The 15,071-nt window shown below is 38.8% G+C and overlaps 1 pseudogene; it reads left to right on the top strand.

Moving 5' to 3' along the window:
• Positions 1-15,071, top strand: part of LOC118148825 (ferrochelatase, mitochondrial-like) — a 29,922-nt pseudogene that overhangs the window by 806 nt on the left and 14,045 nt on the right.

Consider the following 15,071-nt stretch of genomic DNA (forward strand, 5'->3'; position numbering starts at 1 on the left):
ATTAACTTCTTTGAATGACAAAAGTCTATTTCTCACCAGTGAGCATGCTAATTATAGACCTTTTTTTTTTAAAATAAAACTTTCTAATAGAGTCTATGTCGTTAAAGTATTTGAGTTAAATATTCTATATGCTTGAGGTAATAAATTCTACTTGAAAAAGATGTTTTTTACTTTTAGAAATGATTTTCAAATCATTTTCTAATTCAGAACAACCTTTCTTGCCCTATTAGTGTGAATTACAGATCCCTCACTGTCACTGTCATGGTTAAAGGAGAGTAAGTTAATTTAGATCCCCGGATGACTAAAGCTGGAAGGATATTTTTAGTGACTCTAATGACTGGATCTTGTGGCTTGCTGCAAAGACAGTATTAGAAGCTGCTATTCAGGATAGAAAGGGGTGATGAGATATTGCAAAGGTTTGGGGGAATTGGGGAAGAGATAGGAAAGAGGGAAAAGTGCTTTCCAATTACATAATAGCAAATACCATTGCTGTCCTTACAGAAGGTCAGAAAATGCAGCAGCTGAAGCCATCACATAAGAGACAATTTGATGACAATAACTAAGAAAACACAAAAGGCATCTAATCTCCCCCCTATTGATAAAGCTGTCTGAGGTAGATCAATTTAGTCATGGTTGTTGTCAGGAAATTGCTCTTGTTTGATGTTCCACAAGCAGATCATGTAGTTTCCTAGGAAACATCCTTTTTCACTTAAATCTAATTCTCCCACGTTGCGGGATCTGATGACTCACTCGGCCTGACTTTTCTCACACTTCTCTTTGCCCATTAAAAAGGACCCACCAGCTGGAAATCCACTAAATGAAATGAATTTATTAGCTCTTTTCACCTTGTTCTTCACTTAACTCTTGTGTTCCTTCCTTATAAGTCTAACTGCTTCCCTGATGTGAAGGGCTAGAAATAAGGAAGGAGCTAGCTGTGTGATGTGAGCAAGTGTTGAGCACTGAGTTCTGTCAATTTCTTGGTTATTAAACTATATTTCAGCTTCTAGCTTTAAATGGAAAACATAACATGCGTAGAGACGTTTTTTTCCTTGTACCTAGTAGTGGAATTTGATAGCAATTTCATTTAATTTAAGATTCCCAGTCACACTTTATGGTAATGACAGAGAAAGAGAAGAGAGGGAGGGAGAGACAAAAGAGTGGGGTGGGAAACGAGAGGAACCATAAAACTACGAGAATTTAAACAGGTGTTTTAATTCTTATCGGAGTCAATTAATGTAAGCAACGCCACAAAATAACTAGACCCTGAAGCTAATTGAAGTATAATTTTAATTTGTTGGTGAAGTGCAGCTATACAATACATTTTTAAGAAATTAAAGCAGCATGTTCATATCTCCTAAATATGCTGAGTCCACAGTTAATGAAGCTGGCACATTCTAAGCATAGTTGTTTCTATGGTAACTTGGGCAAAGGCACGGGCGATAGAGGGAAGTCTGCTGAGATTTAATGTGAATAAAGGATCTTCAGAGCAAAAAATTACTGACTTTTTGCTCAGATGGTAGCAGAAAACCACGATGGTGGAAGGCCCAAATTTCTGACTGTGAGTACACTCCTGGCTGATCTATGTTCTGAAACAGTCATACTGTTTTCACCCCCCTTTTTGCTATACTCACTGAATCTTTGCTGTATGCCAGAAACAAAACTAAATGCTTTCCTTGTGTTATCTTAATGTGATATGAGGTATCGTATCATTACCATCATTTTACAGATGAGAAAATTGAAGTCTAGCATTGGTAAAGGTTTTGGCCAAACTCACAGCTCAGTACAATTTTAGGACTTGTTTTCAGCTCTGATATTCATGATGTCTGTCACTTCTACATTCTTTCTCTCACAGGTAAATGTATTGGTTTTCTATAGGATGAGAGATTGCAGAGGTTTGTAAAATGCCTGTAGCTGAGCCACCAAGCCACTATTTCATTCAAGCAACTATAAATATATCTCAAGCCTAGGTGGATCTCACCAATGTGACTCTCAACAAAAGCATGATCTGTATAGTCAGAAACTAGACTTTTGCAGTAAAGTCACTTGGGGCAGAGTTGTCTAGCAAAGACTTTCCAATATAGCATCATGTAATCTCCAGAAATCATCTCCATTCCTAGGATATGGAAGTAGAGATGAACTGTTTTCCAGCCATCTCCTATGTTGAATGTTCCTAATGATGTACGTTATATCCATATGGAGAGAAGAAGTTATGGTGGGACACATTTCAGTGGATGACTAGCCGTAAAGTCACCTTTGCATAGAACCATAGCAACAACCTGTATGAGTGATCACTCTTATCTGCTTCCAACCTTAAGATTCTTAGTAATCACTGATCTGATGAATAGGCTCCATTTATAAGACTCTTCTTGAAAATCAGTTGTCTAGTTCCGGGACCGTGCATGTCAGTCTTTAATTGCATAACAAACCACCATAAAACATCAGTGACATGCAACCATAAACACGACTATGGAGTTCAACTGACCTTGGGGCAGGTTTGGGACATACTCACATATCTGCAGCTGTTTAGAGAGCTGGACCCTATCTAGAATTCAGGAGACTATCTATTCATGTGTCGCACATCTTATCCCTGGGTTCAGTGGAATAACCTATCCATTTTTATTTCGTGGTGACAGAAGAGAGTTTGCAGCACAGGTGGAAACACACAAGGTCTGTTGAAACACTATCATTTCCACTGAATTCTGTTTGACAAGCAAAGTCATGCAATAGCACCCAAAATATGTATATCTTGCTTCGCACAATGTGAAAACACCACAGATTTAAGTGGCAAGAGGTATAGGTACAGTGTGGATAAAGAATTGTGGTTAATCATGCATCTACCCAGACAATGTGACACATTTGAAATTCTATGTCTGACACTAATGGTGTCAAATTGGGCAATCTATTTATAGTCTAAACCTTAATGTCCTCTTTTGTTAAACTGCATTATTCCTACCACATGGAGTCCTTGTGAGAACTGAGTGAGGGAAAGTGTGTGAAGGTCCCAGACAAGAAAACGGAAATGTGGCTTGTCCAGGGTTTCAACAAGCTTCATCCTTCTTTTTACTCTGCCTTTCCTATTTCTCTTGTGTTCCCATTTCAGAGATGTTCTCTCTTTTTTTGATATTCAAGGGGATCTCCTCTTGAGTTTGGAAAACCAATTACAGAATTCTATAATCTCCGTTTTAGCTTCAATTTAGGCCCTCACATGCTACCATATGACAATTAAGGCTATACAAGCAATTATTTTCCAGTAGGCACAGATGTTGTTTGTTTCATTTGAGAACCCAAATTCTATTGTTCCTACTTTTAAGGTCCATTTCCCAGGAAACACTTCATGCACAGAGCAGTAAAGAACAGCAAATGACATTATTAATATCTAAAGACTCATTAAATTCTACTCAGTATTAAAATGTTTTAAACTATCTGGAAAGTTCTGAATACAAATGTTCATTTAACATACCTTTAAATTGTAGTGTTTCAACAGGAGGAAGAATTTGGTTTTGGTCAGCAAATGTTAGGTTACAGCTGCTTTCAGAGGGCTGTTATCTGTTTCCGTTTTTTTCTTTTTAAAGCCTGGATTTGCAACTTGAGGAATAAGGCTTTATTTAGGTATAAGATTGCCATTCTCATCAGAATCAGACCAGATTCCCTCCTTGCTTTTGGGGACAGTCATTGTGTAGTTTTCTGTGTCTTAAACTTTAGTGAAGACCCTTCTGGAGTCCATTAATGACAGCTGTCTTAGGTGATGTACAAAAGATGAAGTTGGAAAGAAGAAGTAGCTGGTTGTAGCTTTGGGCATCTAGCTAGGGCGTCTTGTGACCTAGGTGGATTTTAAGGAGGTTTTTTTTTTTAAGTTTAGGAGTGTGAATAGGCTCATATGTACTTTTCAGCTTGAGGTTGACTTCAAATGTGATGGAAGAAGGCCAGTAACAAACAACAGAATGTGGCTTACAAAGCCAAGGAGACATCCATTCAGAACCTTAGGAAAAGTGAGTAGAGGGTGTCCATGTTGCTCAAATATTGGGTGGATAGAATATTGTCATGAGAAATAGGAGTGGGGTATGTGCCAGTTCATAGAAATATGTGGTAAAGTGGTGGGCTTATACTGGGGAATCACGATTATGATCTCACTCATAAATCAAGCTAAAATGTATTCACTAAGTCCAGGAAACAAGATTACAGCTAGATTAATAGTCTTCATATCCATTTCACTTGTTTTGGTGCTGAGGCGTATTGCTCCACCCTCCAGCCCTATTACACACTCTGTTTCTATTGGATAGAAACAGATCTGGATACATGTGACTCCTGCCTCTCTCTGCACTTCTGGTAGAGAATATTTAGCACCAGTCATTCCTAGTACTGAAACAAAACTGAAAAGTGAGTTGTGGGCCTATTTGGGATCTGAGAACTGCATATATCTGATAAGATCTTGAATTGAAACAGAAATCTTGAATTTGTAAAATAATTTAATTAAGTGACTCTTTATAGAGAGGAGGTAGGGGATCATAAATAATGCTGCAACTCTGAGGGACTAGCAAAGTGAAAAACTGTTGTCACCCATAGACCTGAAGGAACAAGCAGAGGGAATAAAGCCTGGGAAGTAAGCGAGCTAAAAAATTGAGACCAGTACACATAAATGTCATTGTAGAGGCGCACACTTCCTACTAGAACTCAGGCACTGAGACATGGAGACAGCTAGGAGATAAGCACATTGACCTGTCTCTGTCAGAAAGTCCTGTTGTAGATGCAATTAGTGAACTCAATCAGGACCCAGGGGACTAAGGGACCCTGATGATGTAAGGGGCCAGGATAAAGGGCTTATAGCCTGGCATAGCAGGTGGCAAATGGCTGGCAACACAGGTGGCAAATGGCTGTGAGTGAGGACAAGTGCAGGATGATATAAAAAAATGAAAAATAAAACAACAACTGTGACATAACTGAAAATTATTTGGTCTATCAGTGCTGGCTTTATCCTTCAATTGAATTACCTCATTGCCTTTAATTGTCTCCTACTTATCAAAGCTGAGGTTTTAGAGATGCAATATTTCACAAATACCTTCATGTCGTTTTAATGACTTTTTAGTGTAGCATCTTGGATATTCGTTGGTTGCATTGCAAAACAAAAACAAAACAACAACAGAAAAAACAAGCTGTCTGTACTGACATGCAATATGATCTCCATTTTGCTGAAAAGGAAATTCAAAAAGCTTACAGGAGCTGAGGCCTGTCCACGTCTCTGAAGTGAAATCACAATTTGATGCAATGCTTAGGTTAAGGAACACTGACAGCTCACACACCTTGGTGCTTCCATTAAGCCCTGTAAAGTCATGGAACTAATTACAATTCACATTTAATGACCACCTAATACATCCTAGGCACTGAGCTGGAGATACGACAGCAAATAAGATCACAGAATCATAAATGTTAATCCTTTTAGAGATCTGCCTGAACACGCCTGCAGTTGTCATACTGTTGTTTTGTCATGGATGATACTTTGCCTGTTTTTATAATAATGGAAATCCAGAGTTTACTAATTTGCTTCAATCATCCCCTCTTTTATATTTTAGATCCTTCCACGATATCATCATAACTCCTCTTTTCCACCTCTTCCTTCCTCCCCTACCCCATCTGCCTGCCCACAAATGTGAAAGTCAAGATTTTCAGAGGCAGCACTGCCCAACTCGAGATCAGTGCAGGCTGGGCGCGGTGATTTATGTTTGTAATCCCAGCACTTTGAGAGGTACACAGGCGGGAAGATCACTGAGCTCAGGAGTTTGAGTTCAGCCTGGGCAATATAGTGAGACCTTGTCTCTACAAAGCATAAAAATGTTAGCAAGTTTTGGTGGTGCACACCTATAGTCCCAGTTACTTGGGAAGCTGAGGAAGGAAGATTGTTTATGCCTGGGAGACTGAGCAGAGCTGTGACTGTGCCATTGTACTCCAGCCTGGGCAACAGAGTGAGACCCTGTCTCCAAAAAAAAAAAAAGGAAATGAAAAAGAATTAGTATACAGGGATGAACTTGACTCCCTGACACAAAGGATTTGAGATATTTTTCTCTGAGCACCGTTGGTCCTCTGATTATAACATTGTATAGTTACTTACCAAGCATTTCCATGTATCTGGTACGGAAATAAATACATTATACACAATTTTTTTCTTCCTTTGTTCCTATGTGCAGACTTTGTACACATCAGTTCTGTGCTTATATTTCTGCTATTACTAAAATGATTAATGTCATAAAACTAACAAAAAGCAGATCATTGTGAATTCTAACTTCGAAAGCCCTTAGCCTGTCTGCTCAGGTCTATGTAGTTCTCATTTGTTTTACAGTATGGAAATCTGAGCATACTATAAAGCAAACATGGTTAAGTGGGAGAAAAGCCCTTGGAAAGAGAAAATAAGGCATCATGTGGCATGTGCTAGACTAACCTTGAACGAGCTGCATGAAGACAAATAACATTGTTAGGGAGGCAGCCCGTGAAGAGCCGCATGGCAACACTTGATATACTCCCACAGGCCATTATTCCTAAGCACATCTCTGACACAATATTTCTTTTTCCTTCCGGCTTGGATCTTCTTTCTCTGTAAATACTTTTCTTTTTTCTTTCTGCCGCTTTTTTTTCCCTATACCTTTAACCAAGCTTGGCTTTGGGGAGGGTATGCTTAGGAGCTTTGGAAAAAGGAGCATTCTGTTACAAAACTTCAGCAGTTTAGAGTCAGGAGGCAGTTTGGAAATCACGTAGTATGACTTCCTCCTTTCACCTACCAAGAACCCACATTCTAGCAATGCCGGCATAGAAATTACTGCGATGATGGAAATGCTCTATGTACTATCCGCCCTGTCTGATATGGTATCCACTCACCGAATGTTGTATACACTTTAAATCTCGTGAATGTGACTAAGGCTAGCAATCTGAAACTTTAAATTCAAATAGCCACATCTGAATAGAGTCTCCCATATTGGACGGTATGGGTCTAGAATGTTCTCGTGATGTGCCTGGTGTCATATAGCTTTTAAGTGGAAGAACTCACTTTGCTGCTCAAGACTTGATTCAGTGCATGGCTCCCTACTGATATTCAAATACTGGAGAAAATCAGCCAATTAAACACAGAACATATAAGGTAGGAGAGAAGAGTCCACTGTCTTGGCAATGACAAAGCAAAAGGGGAGTTACCGAAAGCTGATGGTGGTGGTGGGGAGGTGCACTATTATCTTATTATGTGAGTATTCCAGTTATATTGCACAAATTGATGAGAAACGCTTTGGTGCCTTATTTAATTTTATAAAAACAGCTGAAATGGAAGCCAGCATAGTTATAGAACCATGAAAATTAGGGGGAAAGGCAAGAAAGACGAGAGGGGGTTGGTATAAGAATGTTAAATTTGTATTGAGCAGAAAGTTAATAGTAAATGTCCTAAAATAGACAAATTAAAGAACAAAAAAATTAGGGGGAAAGGCAAGAAAGACAAGATGGAGTTGGTGTAAGAATGTTAAATTTGTATTGAGCAGAAAGTTAATAGTTAATGTCCTAAAACGTACAAGTTAAAGAGCAAGGTAGCATAAATAGCCACAGTAGCAGCTATGAATAGCAAGGGTTAAGACTGTTTCTGTGTGGACTGAGAAATAGACATGCAGGGAGCTAATGCTTTTCTGTATTTTATTATTTTTGCCCGTATTTGTGCTTTTTATTTTTTTAATAAAAGCAATTTTTGCAAGCTTCATGGGTTTGAAATTAAGGCAGAAAATAAACTTATCAGGTACATTTTTTTCTCTTTTAATGGAATGATGCTTGGAATCAACACTTAAGGCACAATTAAGTCTATCACTGCTTTCCTCTTGTACTTAGCTAGATATACAAAATATTTATCCACAGAATCATTTGTATTTGCCTAATACACAAAGCCAGTAATTTTGTCTGGCAATATGAGACTCTTGTCGCATTAAGTTGGATCTTCTAAATAATCATTAAATTCAATCAAAGCAAGAAAAAATAGGCTGGAATTATACAAATTCAAACACAGCTCATAACACATTACAGTCAAAGAATAAGGACTATAAATGCAGAGCTGGTGCTGCCTGATGGAATCCCCCAGGCAGAGTGTTCATGTGCACTGGCCAGTCCGACCGTTTGTTACACAAGCTGAGAGTGAATGGGGTGGAGCCAGGAAGGAGCTCATTTATCAGAATTAGAGGAAACAAGGCAGAGCTGTCTAAGCAGTTAAGATATTTGTGGTAGGTGTTGAAAATAATTGATATTGGGTTGTAGATAAGGGTTCAAGATAGGCAGATGACCTGCTGCAGAGTGGAAGTACAGATACTCAATGAACAGCCTCAGAGTGTCATGAGTCTGTGAATCCTCACTAGGCATGGCCCACCAGTCACAACGTTCATGGGCATGCAAGACCAAAGTGAAGAGTGGGCCCCAACTATCCGGCGAGCATGTAGAAAGGCCTTGCCACTCACCAGCAGACTGGTTACATCCATCCCTGCTCTGCAGAAGCTCAGTCTGATTTTACCTATGAGAAGGAGTAAGTGGAATGCAAGTGGATATAGCATAACATGACCTCCGGACAATAAGAAGCTAACCTTCTGACCAAGGTCAGGTAGAACCGTAGACATAATGCTAACTGTATTTTTATATCTTGCTTGTACTTACCTTTAGGATCTCCATGTTCAAGTCTCATTCTCTAAAATTTCATCCTGAACCATTTCATTTTCTTAAATATAAGCCATACATTAAACCTACTAAAGAGCCATTGTATATCTGTGCTCTACAATGGTTGCAGAATTCTCTTCATCCAGGCCCTACCAGGGCAAAAGAAGCACAATCCCTACTAGAAATGAATTCTGGAGGCCATCTCATTTCATCGTCATTCCATGCTCGATTGGCTTGCAGACAAAAATGTTCATCCTTAGGATTAACTCCTCCTCCCTAAGGTGACTACAGGCATACACTCTTGACAAACAAGTGTGTAGTACATTTACCTACTGGAAATTTTAAGGATCTTCAACAGATTTCTTTTGCCAAAAATTTCCAAGAAAATTGTAAGCTAACCCTCTATTTCTGATGGAGAGTAGGATGTCAAGGCCTCCTCTCCATTTTCAGTTTCTGTAGATTCTTTCTATCAAGTGTGGATCTGTTTTCTAGAAATCCCTGTGCTCTTATTCCAAGCCCATTGCTCTTGAATGATGCCAATAATTACTGCAGGGGTCCTAGTGACCTCAAAACTGATTATGCAAAAATTTGTGCCTACTGTCTTAGTCTGCTCAGGCTGCCTTAACAAAATACCATGGACTGAGTGGCTTAAACAATAACAAAATATTTTCCCACAAACATGGAGCCTGCCTCCAGATGTAATATACAGACAGACTAGATTTCTGGTGAGGGCTCTCCTTCTGGCTTGTAGATGGCCACCTTCTCAGTATATTATCACACAGCCTTTCCTTACTGCATGCATGCTTTGTTTCCTTCCTTCTCTCTCTCTCTCTTTCTGTCTCTGTCTTCTTCTTCTTTTAAGACCCTACTAATCCCATTATGAGGGCCCCACCTTCCTGACCTCATATAATCCTAATCACCTCCCAGTGGTTCCATTTTCATATATAATTTATATCAGTGTTTAGGGCTCAATATATGAATGGGAAGGTTCCTAATATGTACTGAGCATGAATATGAGTATGCTCCTTGCCCATAGAACTGGCCTGCCTCAGAGTGGATCCAGATCATGTTCCCTTGATTTATTATCTAATTCTCTGGTTAGACTAAGACATTCCTCTTCATGGGTTTTTCTCTAGCCCCTCTTAGTGTGCATGGTCTTTCATCACACCATCCACAGGAGATGTGGCATGCACGAGATAATTTCTGAGTGTAATCACTCTGATGCCTTCTCTAGAGTATATTCCACCTAAAATCCAGCATATATGTTTTTTCTTCCACTTCAATTACATCTGTTGGCCAGTGTGGAGGCTCCCTTTGTTTGCTGAGAAAATAGTACAGGGCCAGAACTCAGGCATGCTTGACAGGTGCATGGTATTGCTAATGAGAATACCCCTAACAATGGGGTGATCATGGGGTCAGCCTGCCTCAGATTTTATATGATCTCTGAATCATGTTTTCTATTAACTTACTATCTGTGTGTTATACTCTTCTGCGTTGTGTTGCTTGCTTAACTTCTGGTATTCTGACTTTAGTGTTCTGACTTTGGCCATTTACAGGTTGGCTCCAACCAGCCACAAAGTCATCTGACAGTCTAATTTCTTTCATGCCACCTCTTCAAGTGTCTTTTGAGTTGAAGCCAGAGGAAATGTAACACTGATTTTTTTTTTTCTGTAATTGTCAATGTGTTTAAAGATGTGATGTACATCTTCAAAATCAGATGAGAAAGGCTTCCAGCTGGCTAGGATTTCAACAGAACAATTCAAAGTTTAAATAATGGACCCATGACACAACTATGCTTTTTAAAGAGAAATACTAAGGAGGGAGGTAGTATCTTAAAAATTGAGATAGAAAGGAAACAGATGAGAGAGGGAGGGGGGAAGAGATGGGCATAGAGAGAGAGAGCGCGCAAACGTTTTTATACATGAATATTTTCTTATTTCAATAATATAGGAGATGTGGAAAATTTTTTTAAATTATTGAATCTGCCTCTGAGGTTAATCATGATTTTATATTAGTTATTGGTTACTGTACATGAGCACTTCATGTTTAACATCAGGGAAGCTGTGAAATGCTATAGATGCACTTGAAAGAACACATGTCATTCAGGAGCTTTTATAAGGAGGTTTTCAAATATGGAACATTTTGGAGTCAAGAAACTTTCATTCAATTCTAAACCTTTCACTTAATAATGGTATATAAACTGTGTAATCTCTCAGTGCCTTAGAATTCACATTTACCATGGAAAGGTTTGACTGAATAACATCCAAAGACTTCTAGAACTTCTAATAGAAATATTCTATTCTGTTATTTGGTATTATTAAGTTGCTCATAGATGAGAAAATCATATAATTTATCATCAAAATGAGGACACTTCTGATATTCTCCCAAATCAGAATAAGATATAACTTTGTTAAACAAGTGACCTTTTAAATGTTTGAAAGACCACATCCAGAGACAGGATGTAATTCAGTCAGTTTTCTTGTGAACTCTGGAAACAAATTTCCATTGCTCATAGAGGATATTTTATTTACACATATGGTATCACATCTGCACTCACTGTCCTGACAGCGATAGGAGCAGTGCCCAGTGTTTCCATTCAAGGAACTTCTTTGCTAAGAATCTGCCTTCTCCACCTTCATTTAATCCTGCCTCCCACTCACCCATGGATCTGAGAATCTTCCCTCGTGGTTCCCATGGCACTGGCCCAAACCTTTATTACAGTTGTCAGTGCACCATTTGATCATTGTTCATTGTCGTGCCTGTCTCTTCCATAAAATTGAGGGCAGAATCTAATTCTTTTGTTTCTGCTGCCCCAGGACACAGGCAGCAGGGCTGAGACTAGAGAGAGACAAGCGAAACGCCAAGGTTAAGTGCAGGGCCAGCACTTGCACAAACCTGAGTGATCCCCTTTCTACATTTTACACACTAGTTACCTCACTTGCTTCACTCTAGTTAAGCCTTGATGAGTAGCGTCCTTAGCATGTAATAGGTCTCTGACAAGCCAGTGACATGAAGAAGTACTTCACTTTGGAGTCAGCCTTTGTTTTAAAATTTGTATTTAATATTATTCAGGTACAGTGAGGCCCGCAGGCCAACAGATTAGACAATTGCTATTTGAAAGCTAGTTTGTGACTCAGAGTTTCCAAGAGAAGGTGGTATGCCCGTCCATGCAGGTGCCACTCTGGGAAGCAGCAGAGTCAAGAGGCAGAGGGACAAAGTGGAAAACCTGGGCAAAATGCTTTGGTGTGATTTCCACAGAGCAAAACGGGAAAGCCAGAACAAGCAGTTTTAGGATTAGCTAGTTTGAATAATTTTTGCAGGCTCAGGGGTTAAGAGGTTGTTTCTAGTTAACTGGTACCTGGCCCTGGGAAGACTAGGCAGGCAAATGGCACTGAGATAACCTGATAAAGGGGGTGGCTGGGATATGGGCTCTGGATTGATTGGTTGGCACAGGAAAGGTACACTTGTGGGGCAGTCTTTCAGTATCTATGGGAATTGACTAGCCAGGAAGGGACAGTCCAGTCCCTCCAGGGTCAGCAAGTCTCCCAGATGTCAAAGGATCAGAATAAAAAGACGTGCTAAAAACAGGCTTTACTGAATTTGAATTTGTGCTGTCATGTACAGGCCGCATGGCCTTAGGCAAAGCGACTTCTTCTATCATGTAACAACTTTATTGGGTTGTTACGTGAATTACAGCAAAGAGCCTGGTACACAGTAGGTACTCATATTGGACAGATATTTGTCAATGATTGAAGTATGCACAGTAAAATTTCTATAACATGACTTATACATGTTGCATATTTATGCACCTATGACTAGACAAATCTCAGGCAATAAATATTTCAATTTGTGTGGAGGGGTAGCTTGCTTCAGTGCTGTTTTGAAAATGACCTTCACTTTAGGCCACTTCTTTGAATATTATTCTGAATAATCCTGCAAAATAGACTAGCTGCTTCTGGCAACTTGAATCTCTCTTTGAGACTCCTGAAACCTCTAGCTTTGAACAAGGCTAAAAATAACCCAAGTACCTTCCTTCCCTGGGGGATGGTGCTGCTACAGACTTCACAGGAGAAGTCAAGAAATACAGGGGACGATGTATGTAGATTCCAAAGAAAGTTTCTAGAACTTTCCAAAGCTTCAAGGAAAAGTTCGTTTCAGCTGCCTTGCAAGTTCCAGAAGAAGCTCTCTCTAGGCGGGTACAGTGACGGCAGCAGCAGGGAATTTTACTAGCATTAGGACACATTAAAGAGAGGCCCTAAATATGGCATCTGGAAGCAGCAGCAGACAAAGGATAAGATTTGTTGTGGAGCATTAGCTCTCCCTTGCCAACATTTAGAGACTGGAGGTGATATAAAGCTATTAACTTCAGACCTTTGTCTCCCATACCAGAGAAAACATCAGCGAATTCTAAGAGAGGAGAATCACAAATGATGTGTTGTGCAAGCTGCAAAGCAGAGCTACTGTGTGTGCAGGAGACACAAACAGAGCAGCTTCCTCCAGAGACTACCTGCTCTTCTCATGCTGTCATTCGGTGTAAAATAGCATTCTGATCAGGCATCCTATGACAGTGAGGAACTTTCCCCTGGGCCTCCTTCAGGGGTTGGAGTGGGTCTTTGCCGGGAAATGCTAGGAGGCTGACACTGCTTAAACTTAAATGTGTAAGAGACTAGAGTGTGGGCAGCATAAACATGCTCTTAACGTCTCTCATTATAACAGCTGAAACATTTCTTTGGAATCTTCCATTTCATTCCCACCTGAATGAAGAAGCTCCAGTGTACCCTGAAACAGTTACATGGGCCCATACACCACTGTGTTCTAGAGACTCTGAAGAAGCTGGTCTCTTCACTATGTATAATTGTTTTTGTGTAGTTTTGTAAGAAATAACTTAGGTGACGTAACTTTTGCATAAACTAAGGTTAATGTAACTTTTGCATTGTTGAATTTGTTGAAAGAATATATACTATGGCACTGACCTTAGGGAAATTACTTTCCCCTATGAGAGAATTTATAACCTGGAGAAAATAGTAGGTGTCTTAATGTTTTCTTTTAGTCTCTTACTTTTTCACTTTTTAAAAAATTGCATTAAGGAGGTCCAGTACATGCTAAACTTCTAAGGTAAACAGCTGCGTATTTTTCAAACAGCTTCTATAGATTAGACTGATATAGTCCTGAGCTGTGCCCACCGAACCTGATTAGCCTTGTGTTGTTCAAGCAAAGCTCTTAGTTAAGGTAAAAAAATAATAATTAAAAAAAGGAGAAGATGTAGTAAAATAATAATATTTTGTTGCTTATTTACTGAATACCAGGTATCTCCCTGTGTTTTTTACTGATGTTCATAACTTTCATCATAACTAGATGAGATAGTTGGTATTATAATCTTTGTTTTATAGATAAAGACACTAGAACATAGAGAAGTTATGTAAATTATCCAAGTCCAATATTACGGAGTCACCCAGAAATTGAGCCTAATTCTGATTGAAACTATTCAGTTATTTTTCTTTATTAAATATACAAGTAAACTGTTGTTAAAGTCAAATAGCACTAAAAGGGTGGAGGTGAAAAAATTTCTCCCCAGTTTTCAATGCTGCTGCACAGAAAAATACATTTTTAATGATTTTGATTTTTTTTTCCTGAGATATATCTTCATATTTCTAAAAATGTGATTGTATTGGCATTTTAAGTCTAAACTTTATATACTTTCTGTTATCATATCTATAAATTTATTTTGCCTATACATGTTCCCACTCCAATTCCTCTCTTCTCATTCTAATTATAATTTTTACATTATTTTGTCTATACAAATGAAGTCTTCTGCCAAATCAAGTGATTCCTTTTTTCTTTTCCATTAACAAAAAATCTTGGACTAATATTTGTTTATTATTTCATTCACTTATTAAACTATTACTTCTTACAAGTTTCTTTCAAATTTCCTAATGGATCTGTCAAAAGCGGAAACTCTGTATATGCTCTGTATGTCACATCACTCTCCCCAGAGGTCATGCTTTCTCTTTTTGTTTCAAGAGAAACTGGTTTCAGTTAGATCTGCCCTATAACCATCATCTGAAGACCTCTTCACTGCAGTTCTGTGTTGGGTCCCATCCTTTGAGCATTCATCTCTTTCTCTTTCTATGCTTACTTACTAATTTTGGTAGTGAAATATCAAAAATGCCATAACTCTAGTAATTTCTTTAAAAAGGATATGAAAAAGGATGTTGAGTTGTAGGAGTTTATTATATATTTTAACAATTAACTTATCAGGTATATGGTTTTGAAATGCTTACTCCCATTCAGTAGGCTGGTTTTTTTTCACTCTCTTAAGATTGTTTCCTGTGTTGTACAGAACCTTTTTAGTTTGATGTAATACCATTTGCTTATTTATTCTTTTATTGCCTGTGCTTTTGGTGTCACATTCA

Source organism: Callithrix jacchus, chromosome 17 (genome assembly GCF_049354715.1).
Source record: "Callithrix jacchus isolate 240 chromosome 17, calJac240_pri, whole genome shotgun sequence".
Classification (NCBI taxonomy): Eukaryota; Metazoa; Chordata; class Mammalia; order Primates; family Cebidae; genus Callithrix; species Callithrix jacchus.